We start from the raw sequence: 12,500 nt of genomic DNA, 5'->3' as shown, positions 1-12,500 counted from the left end.
AAGTAGCTTCGAAGCATCCGTTGGAGGCCGACGGGAACACCTTTGCCTGAAGGGCGCTGGCAATGGATTGCCAGCTGGCCGTGTTGAACGCGTTCTTCACGTCCAACGCCACCACAAGCAAGAAACGGTTATCCCGGCCGTTCGTTCGCCGGAACGACATGGCGGTACGGCCGGCCTCAACAACCCGCTGGATGGCGCTCACTGTCGACCGCCCTCGACGAAATCCGAACTGCCGGTCCGACAGTCGGGGTGAAGACGGCTCCTCGAGATGTTCATTGAGGCGATTCAGGATGAGGCGCTCAAGTACCTTCCCAGTGCGTCGAGCATGCAGAGGGGTCGGTACGAGCTGCTCTCTCCGGAGGCTTCCCCTGCTTCGGCAGCAACACCAGTCGTTGCCTCTTCCACTGCGCCGGAAACGAAGCGCGGTTGAGGCAATCCTGGTACAGGACCCGGAAGACCTCCGGGAACAACATGATGGCCGTCTTCACTGCCGCATTCGGGATGCCATCAAGCCCTGGTGCTTTGTGATTTGCCATCTGGCTCGCGATGAGCAGCAGCTCGTCGTCCGTTACCGGTGCAATTCCGCCGTTGTTGTTGCTCCCTCGACGCTTCCAACGTTGCTCAGCTGCGACCAGTCGCAGGGCGGATGCTCAGGGAAGAGGTCGGATACAATGCGTTCGAGGACGACCCGGTCCGCTTCTGAAGGCGTCCGACTGCCCCGGAGCCGGGACATGACGACACGGTATCCTGCCCCGAACGCATTCTCTTCTGCAATTTCGATCAGCTCCTGGAACAAGTTCCGCTTGCTAGCTCGAATTGCTCTACTGAGCTCCGCCCTTGCTGTCCTGTGCTCAGCTGCTGCTATGCTGCGCTCCTCCAAGTCAGCCGTCTGCAGCAACCGGTCACGGGCAACCTCGCAATTGTTCCTCAGTCGAGCCAGGAGGGGAGACCACCAAAAGATGTTCCGATGCGGGTCTTGGTGCACTCGGGTAACCCGTTGCATCGTCTCGTCGCAGGCCTTGAGCATGGCTGCGATCATACCCTCCTGGCTCGTTGCGCGTTGGACAAAGTCCGCAGCGAACAGCGCCTCGAGGAATGAGGAAGGAGAAAACTGCGAGGTTTTCCATCGGCGGCCAGCGTGACGCACACGCCTCTGGCTTGAGGAATCACCCTGCTGCGACGATGGTTGCCGCTGTCGTTGCTGCTGTTGCTGTTGTGATAACTGCTGCTGTTGTAAGGACTGCTGTTGCTGCTGCTGCTGTTGCTGCTGAGACGACTGCTGCGCTGTCTGCTGATGGTTCTGCAGTTGTTCGGGGGATGGTGGTGTTCCACCCACGGTGTAGAGAACATAGCGGTGGTCTGACGCGGTGTAGCTTGTGCTAACAACCCAGGTGTCAGGGCGAGCGATCGACGGGCTCGCGAATGCCACATCCACTATACTCGGGAGAGCCACCCCGTTGCCAACAAACGTGTATTCCCGACCTTGATTAATCACGATTAGGCCAAGCTGCTCCACCATTCCGTGCAGCTCTTCCCCGCGGTCGCAAGTCCTCGGGCTGCCCTCCTCATGTCTGGCGTTAAAATCGCCGGCGACGACGACTTGAGGGTGGGAGAAGCCTTGAGTTCTATTGCTTCAAGAAGCGCTCGAACTCTGCGAGGTTAAGGCTTGGTGGAGCATAGCAGCTGATGAAAACCACTCCGCCGATCTGCGCTGCAACCAACCCCTGAGCTTCACTGCACCACACCCGCTGTATTGGTAGCTCGCCGACAGCTACCACCGCTACCGCCTTGCAGCTGCTGAATGCCCACCGGCCGTTGTTTTCAGGTGGGCGCAGAACATCAGAGAGAATGAGCACGTCTGCTTTCTCCTCTCTGGCAGCTTGCAGCACCAGGTTCTGGGCATCACGGCCATGGCCCAGGTTCGCCTGCAGAACTTTCATGGCCGGGAACATCGTTGGGCCGAACGAGCACATTCGCTGTGGCCTATGTGGTGAGCGCCACCGCACAGTGCGCACTTTGCCTCATTCTGGCAGGATCGTGCTTTGTGTCCGGTAAGCCCACAGCGGATGCACAGATTCTGCCGATCTGCGGTGGAACGGCAGTTCGAGGCGATGTGGCCCATCTCCAGACAGCGGAAACAGCGCTGTCGCTCTGGAGGCGTTGGTGGGGCTGCTCGAACCTTGCTCACACAGTCGCACAGGAACAGTTTATGTCCTTCCAACTGCCGAGCCGACTTCACAGGTAGCCGGATGCGTGCTCGCTTCGAACCATCCGGTAGTTCCCAAATGCTGGCAGAAACAACTCCAGCACTTGCGCCAATCTTAGCATCGAGGGCAGCAATGATATCTTCCTCCGTAGCAAGGGGATCGATATCGACTACCAGCAGCTCACCCATTTCTGTGACAAGCCGACTGACGCCTGCGTCGCCGATGATTTGCGGACGCCTTCCAGCATAAGCGGAGCGTTTGCCGTCTTGCTCAGCTCCATACGTAGCAGCCTAGCATGAGTTCGGCGGCCCTGCTTAATATGCCCTTTCATTTCGCTGTGAGCCGCGTCCAGACGAATGGCTTTGCGCACCTTGTCGTAAATGCCATCCCAGGTTTCGCCTTCGCTGGGAGACACCTCGATGATGTCAGGCCTCGGCTTTCGCTTACGCTGTAGCTGCTGCTGCTGCTGCATACGCTCCTGCTGTTGCTGCTGCGAGCCAGCGACCGCCTGTCGCTGTGGCTGACGTTGCTGCTGCTGCTGTTGATGCTGCGCGATACCGACTGCCTGTCGCTGTAGCTGACGCTGCTGCTGCTGCTGTTGCGGCTGCTGCTGGGAGCGTGGCTTACCCGTAGCTTTGCCGCGATATCTACGCCGTACGACCTCGCTGTAGGTCAGTTCCGGCACAGCGTCTTCGCGGACGGCTGTCGATGCCTCGCTGTGCGGCGGCATGACTACGCGCGACGTCGACGCGCGGGGCTGCTCCTGCTCGTGCTGATTCCGCTGCTGTTGTTGTTGCTGCTGCTGCTGTTGCGCAGAGGATCGGCGCGGCAACGGAGTTGGTGGTTGACGCGGACTAGATGACGGTTGTCCGCCGCCAACCTTTGCCGCCAACAGAGAGTTGAGCACATCTCGGTCACGTTGATGTGCGGCGGCTAACTCTCCATCTGCGCCTCGAGCTTCTCCTCACGGCGCTTTGCCTCCTCCTTTTCCTCCTGCAGCAGTTGGCACATGCCGGTTATCTGCTCCAGGAGTTTTGCGTTGCTCCTTCATAGCGATATTCTGCTCCTCGAGGCGTTGGATGGTTGCTCTGAGCAACTCGAGCTCCGGAGCCGGTGTCGCGGATGCAGCTTTGGCTGTGCAGTGGGCTTGTTGATGCCTGTGGCGCTTACCCGAGGCAGCGCAACACGAGGCTCGGTCGCAAACAGCTTGGAACTGGGAGCCAAGCTGGTGCGGCAGTCCACCGACATCGCCCTAGCACCCGAGCGGGTCGATCTCCCGGGTGCTTCCATCGCGATAACCGACGTTCGCGATGGGTGGGGTAAAATAACCCTGGGGGTCGAAATGACCCCGGGGGTCGAATGACCCAGGGGGTCGGAATGACCCCTGGGATTCTGCGCCGCCTAGCTGGTGTTCTGCTATAATGTAGATCTTCGCTTCAATTCCGCTGCTTAGATGAAAACGGTCCAATTTATGCCCCCCTGGTGGTCGGGGGGAGGGAGGGTGGGGTAAATTTCGGAGGTGCGTCTCGCGCGTGGGGAATTATTCCGCACCAGTCCCGAATTCCCCGGTGCGTTTATACGTCTAAACGGTTCGACCCCGATTTCCACCCTTTTGGACCTCTTTTTTTTTTTTTTTTTTTTTTTTTATCTATGCACTTCACCGGGTGGGGGGGAGGGGAAAAGGGTAGAAAATAATTTTCCCGTGTTTGTTTTGTCACTCTCTACCACCCTACAGCTTCTCCGAATTTTTCGAAAAATTCGAGCAGTTTCGAAAAAATTCGAGCACTTTTCGAGCGCCTCGATTCGGGCAGATTCGAGCTCCCGCTGACACTACACCACTTCGCTGAATTTTACGCACACTTTTAAATATTCGAGCAGTTTTTCGAGCACTAACGATAAATTCAAATTTTGCTGTACGGGAACTGCTTCCCAGACCAAATTTGCTTTACGGGTATCCTTTTTTCCGAAACTCTGTCGGAGCGTGTTTACATCCGTCTTCACTCGACGGCTACTCGATGAACACTACCACAGGGATAACTGGCTTGTGGCCGCCAAGCGTTCATAGCGACGTGGCTTTTTGATCCTTCGATGTCGGCTCTTCCTATCATTGTGAAGCAAAATTCACCAAGCGTAGGATTGTTCACCCTTTCAAGGGAACGTGAGCTGGGTTTAGACCGTCGTGAGACAGGTTAGTTTTACCCTACTGGTGTGTGCTTATAGTCGCTATCTTAACGGAATTCCTGTGCAGTACGAGAGGAACCACAGGTACGGACCACTGGCTCAATACTAGTCCGACCGGACTTTGGTATGACGCTACGTCCGCTGGATTATGCCTGAACGCCTCTAAGGTCGTAGCCAATCCGAGCTGATAGCGCTTCTCAAACCCATTAGGTGTTCGGAAGCTAGCGGGCCTAACAACCCTCTGAGATCCGTTGGAGTCTGCGTCTGCAGCCCGGCGTCTCATCCCGCTATACCTAGGCCGCAATGAGTGGAGTTCGCTGCACGTGTTAGTACCGTAACTGGGAACGCCGTTGGCTTGAGCTCTGCCCAACGTGGATATACCTAGTTTCGACACCTATCAACCGCCCGCAAACGACGGGACTTCAGGCTGGGAGCTGCGAGTTGTAGAGATGCGTTCGCATCGATCCTCTCAGGCGACCCATGCTTGGTGGTTTGTCCGTGTGCCCCTTCCTCGATGTGCGCAAGCTCGTCTTGGTCTGGGGACCACGTCGACACAGGGGATACTCTTGTGAGAGCATGAGTGTACTAAGTTGAGTGTAGCAAGGGAACGCGTGCCCCTTCCTCGTTGGCGTAACTAACCATCTTGGTCTGGGGACCGTGGTACCGTGCTCTGGTGAAGCTTGGTGCGTGCTCCTTCCTTGTCAGACGAGTGACTTGACCTGGTCTGGAGACCGTTCCTTTATACTAGTGGACAAGAGTTGGCTACTTCCGTGTCAGACGAGTGACTTGACATAGGATGGAGAAGGACACTTAACACTAATGAGCTTGTCGGCGTGCCTCGTTCTCGACTTGATTGTCTTGATGTGAGGACCGTGCGGACCACACCAGTAAGCTTACACATGCTCGTTACAAGTTGTATAAGTTGACCCGTTTGGCCCGGTTGCCTTGCACATGATGGTGTTGACCATGTTCGGTTAACAGGTCGTGTGTCGAGGTGGTCGGCCTTGGTAGTAGGATGTCTTGTGCATGTGACGTGTTGACCTGGTTTGGTCGGTGTGTCGTCGTGTACGAGATGACCTACTTACCCGTCAGTTTTCCAAGTTGTATCATGTGTTGACTTAGTTGACGTGTCATGTGCTTGGATGATTAGCGTACGGGTCATGTATGGTGCGCTTGCTTCAGTTGAAGGGATGTACTAGTACAGTTGTGTTAATTGTTTATTTCACGATCTGGTCTTTTGGCTGGATCGTGAAAAAACATAAGTCCCAAATCCTGAACTCGAGAAGAAAGCGCCAATGACAACGTTTTTGACTGGAGCTCCCTAGCATTCGGCTTTTTCTACTTTGAAGGGATGTACTGTTGTATGAATTGTTTATTCACGAACTGGTCGTTTGATTGGATCGTGAAAAAAAATCGCTCAGTCCCAAATCCTGAACTCGACAGGAAAGCGCTGATTGCAAACATTTTGACTGGAAGTCCCTTGAAAATGGCGTTTTCGTTATTGGCATTATGTGGCACGTTTATTGTGGCTAGAACATTAATTATTCACCAAATGGCACCAAAGCTTGGCAAAAGTCGCGAAACACTCCTATCTCGACGCACCAGCAATCGCAACTTGATGCAAAATAAATTGCACGAGCTAATGATACTTGTACCATGCACAGTACACCGTACCAAAATATACCCCTGAAAGTGTGCAATTTGGTGCTACCCTAGGGAATATGTATGGGGAAGCCTAGCTACGTGTGTCGCACGTTCCAAGTTGCATGGACGTCGAACAGAGGCATGCAAAAGCACCTATCTAGGGGAATTACTCTACGTTCTAGTAGCAAGTGCGATTTTCCAGTCCAGCACGGCAGTACGCCTGCACGCATACACTCCATGTACCAGAAATGTACCAACCTAGGCGTTGCTCAGTAGCTTTTAGCGGCACATAGAAAAAGTATTCGAGTTCAGATTTTTGGGACTTAGCGTATTTTTAAAACTAATAACGAAAATTAAATTTTAAATCGGTAAACGGCTAGGAGTTGCTCAGTAGCTTTTGGCGGCACATAGAAAAAGTATTCGAGTTCAGATTTTTGGGACTTAGCGTATTTTTAAAACTAATAACGAAAATTAAATTTTAAATCGGTAAACGGCTAGGAGTTGCTCAGTAGCTTTTTGCGCAACGTGGCAAAAGTATTCGAGTTCAGATTTCTTGGACGTAGCGTATTTTTCAATCATAATAAACCGAATCAAACATAACAATGATGAAACTTACACCATGTCCCAAGGTTGTGCACAAAACGTAACGATAAAGTGCTGGCGAAGTTAGAGGTGCACCAAAATTGTGTACCGATCAGGGAAAGTACTCTACGTTCCTATGATTTGGGTGAAAAGTGTTGATTAACTGCTGGTAAGAATAGACAGTTGCTTATCATACACATCGCAAACGAACACCCCTTAGTGAGCATTAGCAAAGTCAATGGCACAAAGCAATTGCAATACAAACTGATCAAGTACATTAAAGAACGCTAAGTACCAGGACTTCTTTCCAAGAATGGTGTCCGCGACGGGAGGGCAAGCGTCCTTCCCAGGTTTTCCTAGTAAACCTTGTATGGTAAACATACCCAAGCGTGTCTGTAAGCACGCAACGAAAGTCACGAACGGGCACATACCTAGGGAATGTACTCTACGTACTTGGACTTTTGTCCAAGAATGGTGTCCGCGACGGTCGGGCACTGCGACGCAATAACCAAATCCTAGGATTGTAACTTTAGTGTGCACAAACATAAACATTAACGCGTTCGCTCGGGCTGCGCCGTCCGTGTTGAACACAAATGTGGGTGATTATATGCGTGGAGGGACAAAAACATACGAGGAGGAGACAGTTTTCTACACGATGTGCACAGAGCTCATTTCGTCGTCCCGGGCGAATGGAAAAACACAAACATCGCGAGTATCGTTCTAGGTTTCTGTCTATAAAAGGGCAGGCCAAAAGGTGACCGGTTGAGATAAGCATTTTAAGCATACAAACACTTTATTGGAACTTTTGATACAAAAACAAGGTACGTACATGTAGGTTGTACCAACATGGACATCTATGAACGTACGCTCGGGCTGCGCCCTCCGTCTTGTACTTTCCTGATCGGTACACAGTTTTGGTGCACTGCTATTCCGACCGGCAACTTGTACCAACATATACATCCATGAACGCGTAAGTAGTGTACTTTCCCTGATCGGTACACACTGTTGGTGCACGGCATAAGAAAAGAGCTAAAATGGTCAAACTCAATCCATTTCAACAATAGATAGTCGATAGTAGCTGTGCCGATGAAGTAGGGCACGATGCAAGTTAATGTTGTTTAATGAATAACATGTCCGCCATACATTTCAGTACAAATTTGCTCGGTCAGACCTACAAAGTGCTATATCTCGAATACGAGGCGTCGGACTGGGGGTTGTAGAACAATTTTAAGTTCGTCTAATGATTCTACATCCGATTCTGGATAGCGGTTTTTGACCACTTTTCAATATTTTGTGACACCCCGAACCTAGGGGCAGCTCCTAGCTTTTTCAAAAATGTGCACCGAACGGGCCGGAGAGCTCGTGTGGCTCAAAACATGTTTTTCGCTAAAACACCTCAAAACGTGTAAGGAACGCACCCTAGCTCTTGTTTTTGAAAAGTTATGGCCATTTAAAGTGAGGTGGTTTTTGCTTCAAAATAGCAATTTCACCCGTCCCTATGGCCATGCTTTAAATTTTCACGAAAATGCCAGGTCAGACCTAGGGCGGGCCATATCTTGAATACTAAACGTCGCAGACATTGGTCGTAGAACAATTTTAAGTTCGTCTAATGATTCTACATCCGATTCTGGATAGCGGTTTTTGACCACTTTTCAATATTTTGTGACACCCCGAACCTAGGGGCAGCTCCTAGCTTTTTTCAAAAATGTGCACCGAACGGGCCGGAGAGCTCGTGTGGCTCAAAACATGTTTTTCGCTAAAACACCTCAAAACGTGTAAGGAACGCACCCTAGCTCTTGTTTTTCAAAAGTTATGGCCATTTAAAGTCAGACGGGTTTTTGCTTCAAAATAGCTATTTTACCCGTCCCTATGGCCATGCTTTAAATTTTCACGAAAATGCCAGGTCAGACCTAGGGCGGGCCATATCTTGAATACTAAACGTCGCAGACATTGGTCGTGGAACAATTTTAAGTTCGTCTAATGATTCTACATCCGATTCTGGATAGCGGTTTTTTGACCACTTTTCAATATTTTGTGACACCCCGAACCTAGGGGCAGCTCCTAGCTTTTTTCAAAAATGTGCACCGAACGGGCCGGAGAGCTCGTGTGGCTCAAAACATGTTTTTCGCTAAAACACCTCAAAACGTGTAAAGAACGCACCCTAGCTCTTGTTTTTGAAAAGTTATGGCCATTTAAAGTGAGGTGGTTTTTGCTTCAAAATAGCAATTTCACCCGTCCCTATGGCCATGCTTTAAATTTTCACGAAAATGCCAGGTCAGACCTAGGGCGGGCCATATCTTGAATACTAAACGTCGCAGACATTGGTCGTAGAACAATTTTAAGTTCGTCTAATGATTCTACATCCGATTCTGGATAGCGGTTTTTGACCACTTTTCAATATTTTGTGACACCCCGAACCTAGGGGCAGCTCCTAGCTTTTTCAAAAATGTGCACCGAACGGGCCGGAGAGCTCGTGTGGCTCAAAACATGTTTTTCGCTAAAACACCTCAAAACGTGTAAAGAACGCACCCTAGCTCTTGTTTTTGAAAAGTTATGGCCATTTAAAGTGAGGTGGTTTTTGCTTCAAAATAGCAATTTCACCCGTCCCTATGGCCATGCTTTAAATTTTCACGAAAATGCCAGGTCAGACCTAGGGCGGGCCATATCTTGAATACTAAACGTCGCAGACATTGGTCGTAGAACAATTTTAAGTTCGTCTAATGATTCTACATCCGATTCTGGATAGCGGTTTTTGACCACTTTTCAATATTTTGTGACACCCCGAACCTAGGGGCAGCTCCTAGCTTTTTCAAAATGTGCACCGAACGGGCCGGAGAGCTCGTGTGGCTCAAAACATGTTTTTCGCTAAAACACCTCAAAACGTGTAAGGAACGCACCCTAGCTCTTGTTTTTCAAAAGTTATGGCCATTTAAAGTCAGACGGGTTTTGCTTCAAAATAGCTATTTTACCCGTCCCTATGGCCATGCTTTAAATTTTCACGAAAATGCCAGGTCAGACCTAGGGCGGGCCATATCTTGAATACTAAACGTCGCAGACATTGGTCGTAGAACAATTTTAAGTTCGTCTAATGATTCTACATCCGATTCTGGATAGCGGTTTTTGACCACTTTTCAATATTTTGTGACACCCCGAACCTAGGGGCAGCTCCTAGCTTTTTCAAAAATGTGCACCGAACGGGCCGGAGAGCTCGTGTGGCTCAAAACATGTTTTTCGCTAAAACACCTCAAAACGTGTAAGGAACGCACCCTAGCTCTTGTTTTTCAAAAGTTATGGCCATTTAAAGTCAGACGGGTTTTGCTTCAAAATAGCTATTTTACCCGTCCCTATGGCCATGCTTTAAATTTTCACGAAAATGCCAGGTCAGACCTAGGGCGGGCCATATCTTGAATACTAAACGTCGCAGACATTGGTCGTGGAACAATTTTAAGTTCGTCTAATGATTCTACATCCGATTCTGGATAGCGGTTTTTGACCACTTTTCAATATTTTGTGACACCCCGAACCTAGGGGCAGCTCCTAGCTTTTTCAAAAATGTGCACCGAACGGGCCGGAGAGCTCGTGTGGCTCAAAACATGTTTTTCGCTAAAACACCTCAAAACGTGTAAAGAACGCACCCTAGCTCTTGTTTTTGAAAAGTTATGGCCATTTAAAGTGAGGTGGTTTTTGCTTCAAAATAGCAATTTCACCCGTCCCTATGGCCATGCTTTAAATTTTCACGAAAATGCCAGGTCAGACCTAGGGCGGGCCATATCTTGAATACTAAACGTCGCAGACATTGGTCGTGGAACAATTTTAAGTTCGTCTAATGATTCTACATCCGATTCTGGATAGCGGTTTTTGACCACTTTTCAATATTTTGTGACACCCCGAACCTAGGGGCAGCTCCTAGCTTTTTCAAAAATGTGCACCGAACGGGCCGGAGAGCTCGTGTGGCTCAAAACATGTTTTTCGCTAAAACACCTCAAAACGTGTAAGGAACGCACCCTAGCTCTTGTTTTTGAAAAGTTATGGCCATTTAAAGTGAGGTGGTTTTTGCTTCAAAATAGCAATTTCACCCGTCCCTATGGCCATGCTTTAAATTTTCACGAAAATGCCAGGTCAGACCTAGGGCGGGCCATATCTTGAATACTAAACGTCGCAGACATTGGTCGTGGAACAATTTTAAGTTCGTCTAATGATTCTACATCCGATTCTGGATAGCGGTTTTTTGACCACTTTTCAATATTTTGTGACACCCCGAACCTAGGGGCAGCTCCTAGCTTTTTTCAAAAATGTGCACCGAACGGGCCGGAGAGCTCGTGTGGCTCAAAACATGTTTTTCGCTAAAACACCTCAAAACGTGTAAGGAACGCACCCTAGCTCTTGTTTTTCAAAAGTTATGGCCATTTAAAGTCAGACGGGTTTTGCTTCCAAAATAGCTATTTTACCCGTCCCTATGGCCATGCTTTAAATTTCACGAAAATGCCAGGTCAGACCTAGGGCGGGCCATATCTTGAATACTAAACGTCGCAGACATTGGTCGTAGAACAATTTTAAGTTCGTCTAATGATTCTACATCCGATTCTGGATAGCGGTTTTTGACCACTTTTCAATATTTTGTGACACCCCGAACCTAGGGGCAGCTCCTAGCTTTTTCAAAAATGTGCACCGAACGGGCCGGAGAGCTCGTGTGGCTCAAAACATGTTTTTCGCTAAAACACCTCAAAACGTGTAAGGAACGCACCCTAGCTCTTGTTTTTCAAAAGTTATGGCCATTTAAAGTCAGACGGGTTTTGCTTCAAAATAGCTATTTTACCCGTCCCTATGGCCATGCTTTAAATTTTCACGAAAATGCCAGGTCAGACCTAGGGCGGGCCATATCTTGAATACTAAACGTCGCAGACATTGGTCGTAGAACAATTTTAAGTTCGTCTAATGATTCTACATCCGATTCTGGATAGCGGTTTTTGACCACTTTTCAATATTTTGTGACACCCCGAACCTAGGGGCAGCTCCTAGCTTTTTCAAAAATGTGCACCGAACGGGCCGGAGAGCTCGTGTGGCTCAAAACATGTTTTTCGCTAAAACACCTCAAAACGTGTAAGGAACGCACCCTAGCTCTTGTTTTTCAAAAGTTATGGCCATTTAAAGTCAGACGGGTTTTGCTTCAAAATAGCTATTTTACCCGTCCCTATGGCCATGCTTTAAATTTTCACGAAAATGCCAGGTCAGACCTAGGGCGGGCCATATCTTGAATACTAAACGTCGCAGACATTGGTCGTGGAACAATTTTAAGTTCGTCTAATGATTCTACATCCGATTCTGGATAGCGGTTTTTGACCACTTTTCAATATTTTGTGACACCCCGAACCTAGGGGCAGCTCCTAGCTTTTTCAAAAATGTGCACCGAACGGGCCGGAGAGCTCGTGTGGCTCAAAACATGTTTTCGCTAAAACACCTCAAAACGTGTAAAGAACGCACCCTAGCTCTTGTTTTTGAAAAGTTATGGCCATTTAAAGTGAGGTGGTTTTTGCTTCAAAATAGCAATTTCACCCGTCCCTATGGCCATGCTTTAAATTTTCACGAAAATGCCAGGTCAGACCTAGGGCGGGCCATATCTTGAATACTAAACGTCGCAGACATTGGTCGTGGAACAATTTTAAGTTCGTCTAATGATTCTACATCCGATTCTGGATAGCGGTTTTTTGACCACTTTTCAATATTTTGTGACACCCCGAACCTAGGGGCAGCTCCTAGCTTTTTCAAAAATGTGCACCGAACGGGCCGGAGAGCTCGTGTGGCTCAAAACATGTTTTTCGCTAAAACACCTCAAAACGTGTAAGGAACGCACCCTAGCTCTTGTTTTTGAAAAGTTATGGCCATTTA

Source organism: Anopheles arabiensis, chromosome X (assembly GCF_016920715.1).
Source record: "Anopheles arabiensis isolate DONGOLA chromosome X, AaraD3, whole genome shotgun sequence".
NCBI classification, from domain to species: Eukaryota; Metazoa; Arthropoda; class Insecta; order Diptera; family Culicidae; genus Anopheles; species Anopheles arabiensis.
This window is presented reverse-complemented; position numbering follows the sequence as displayed.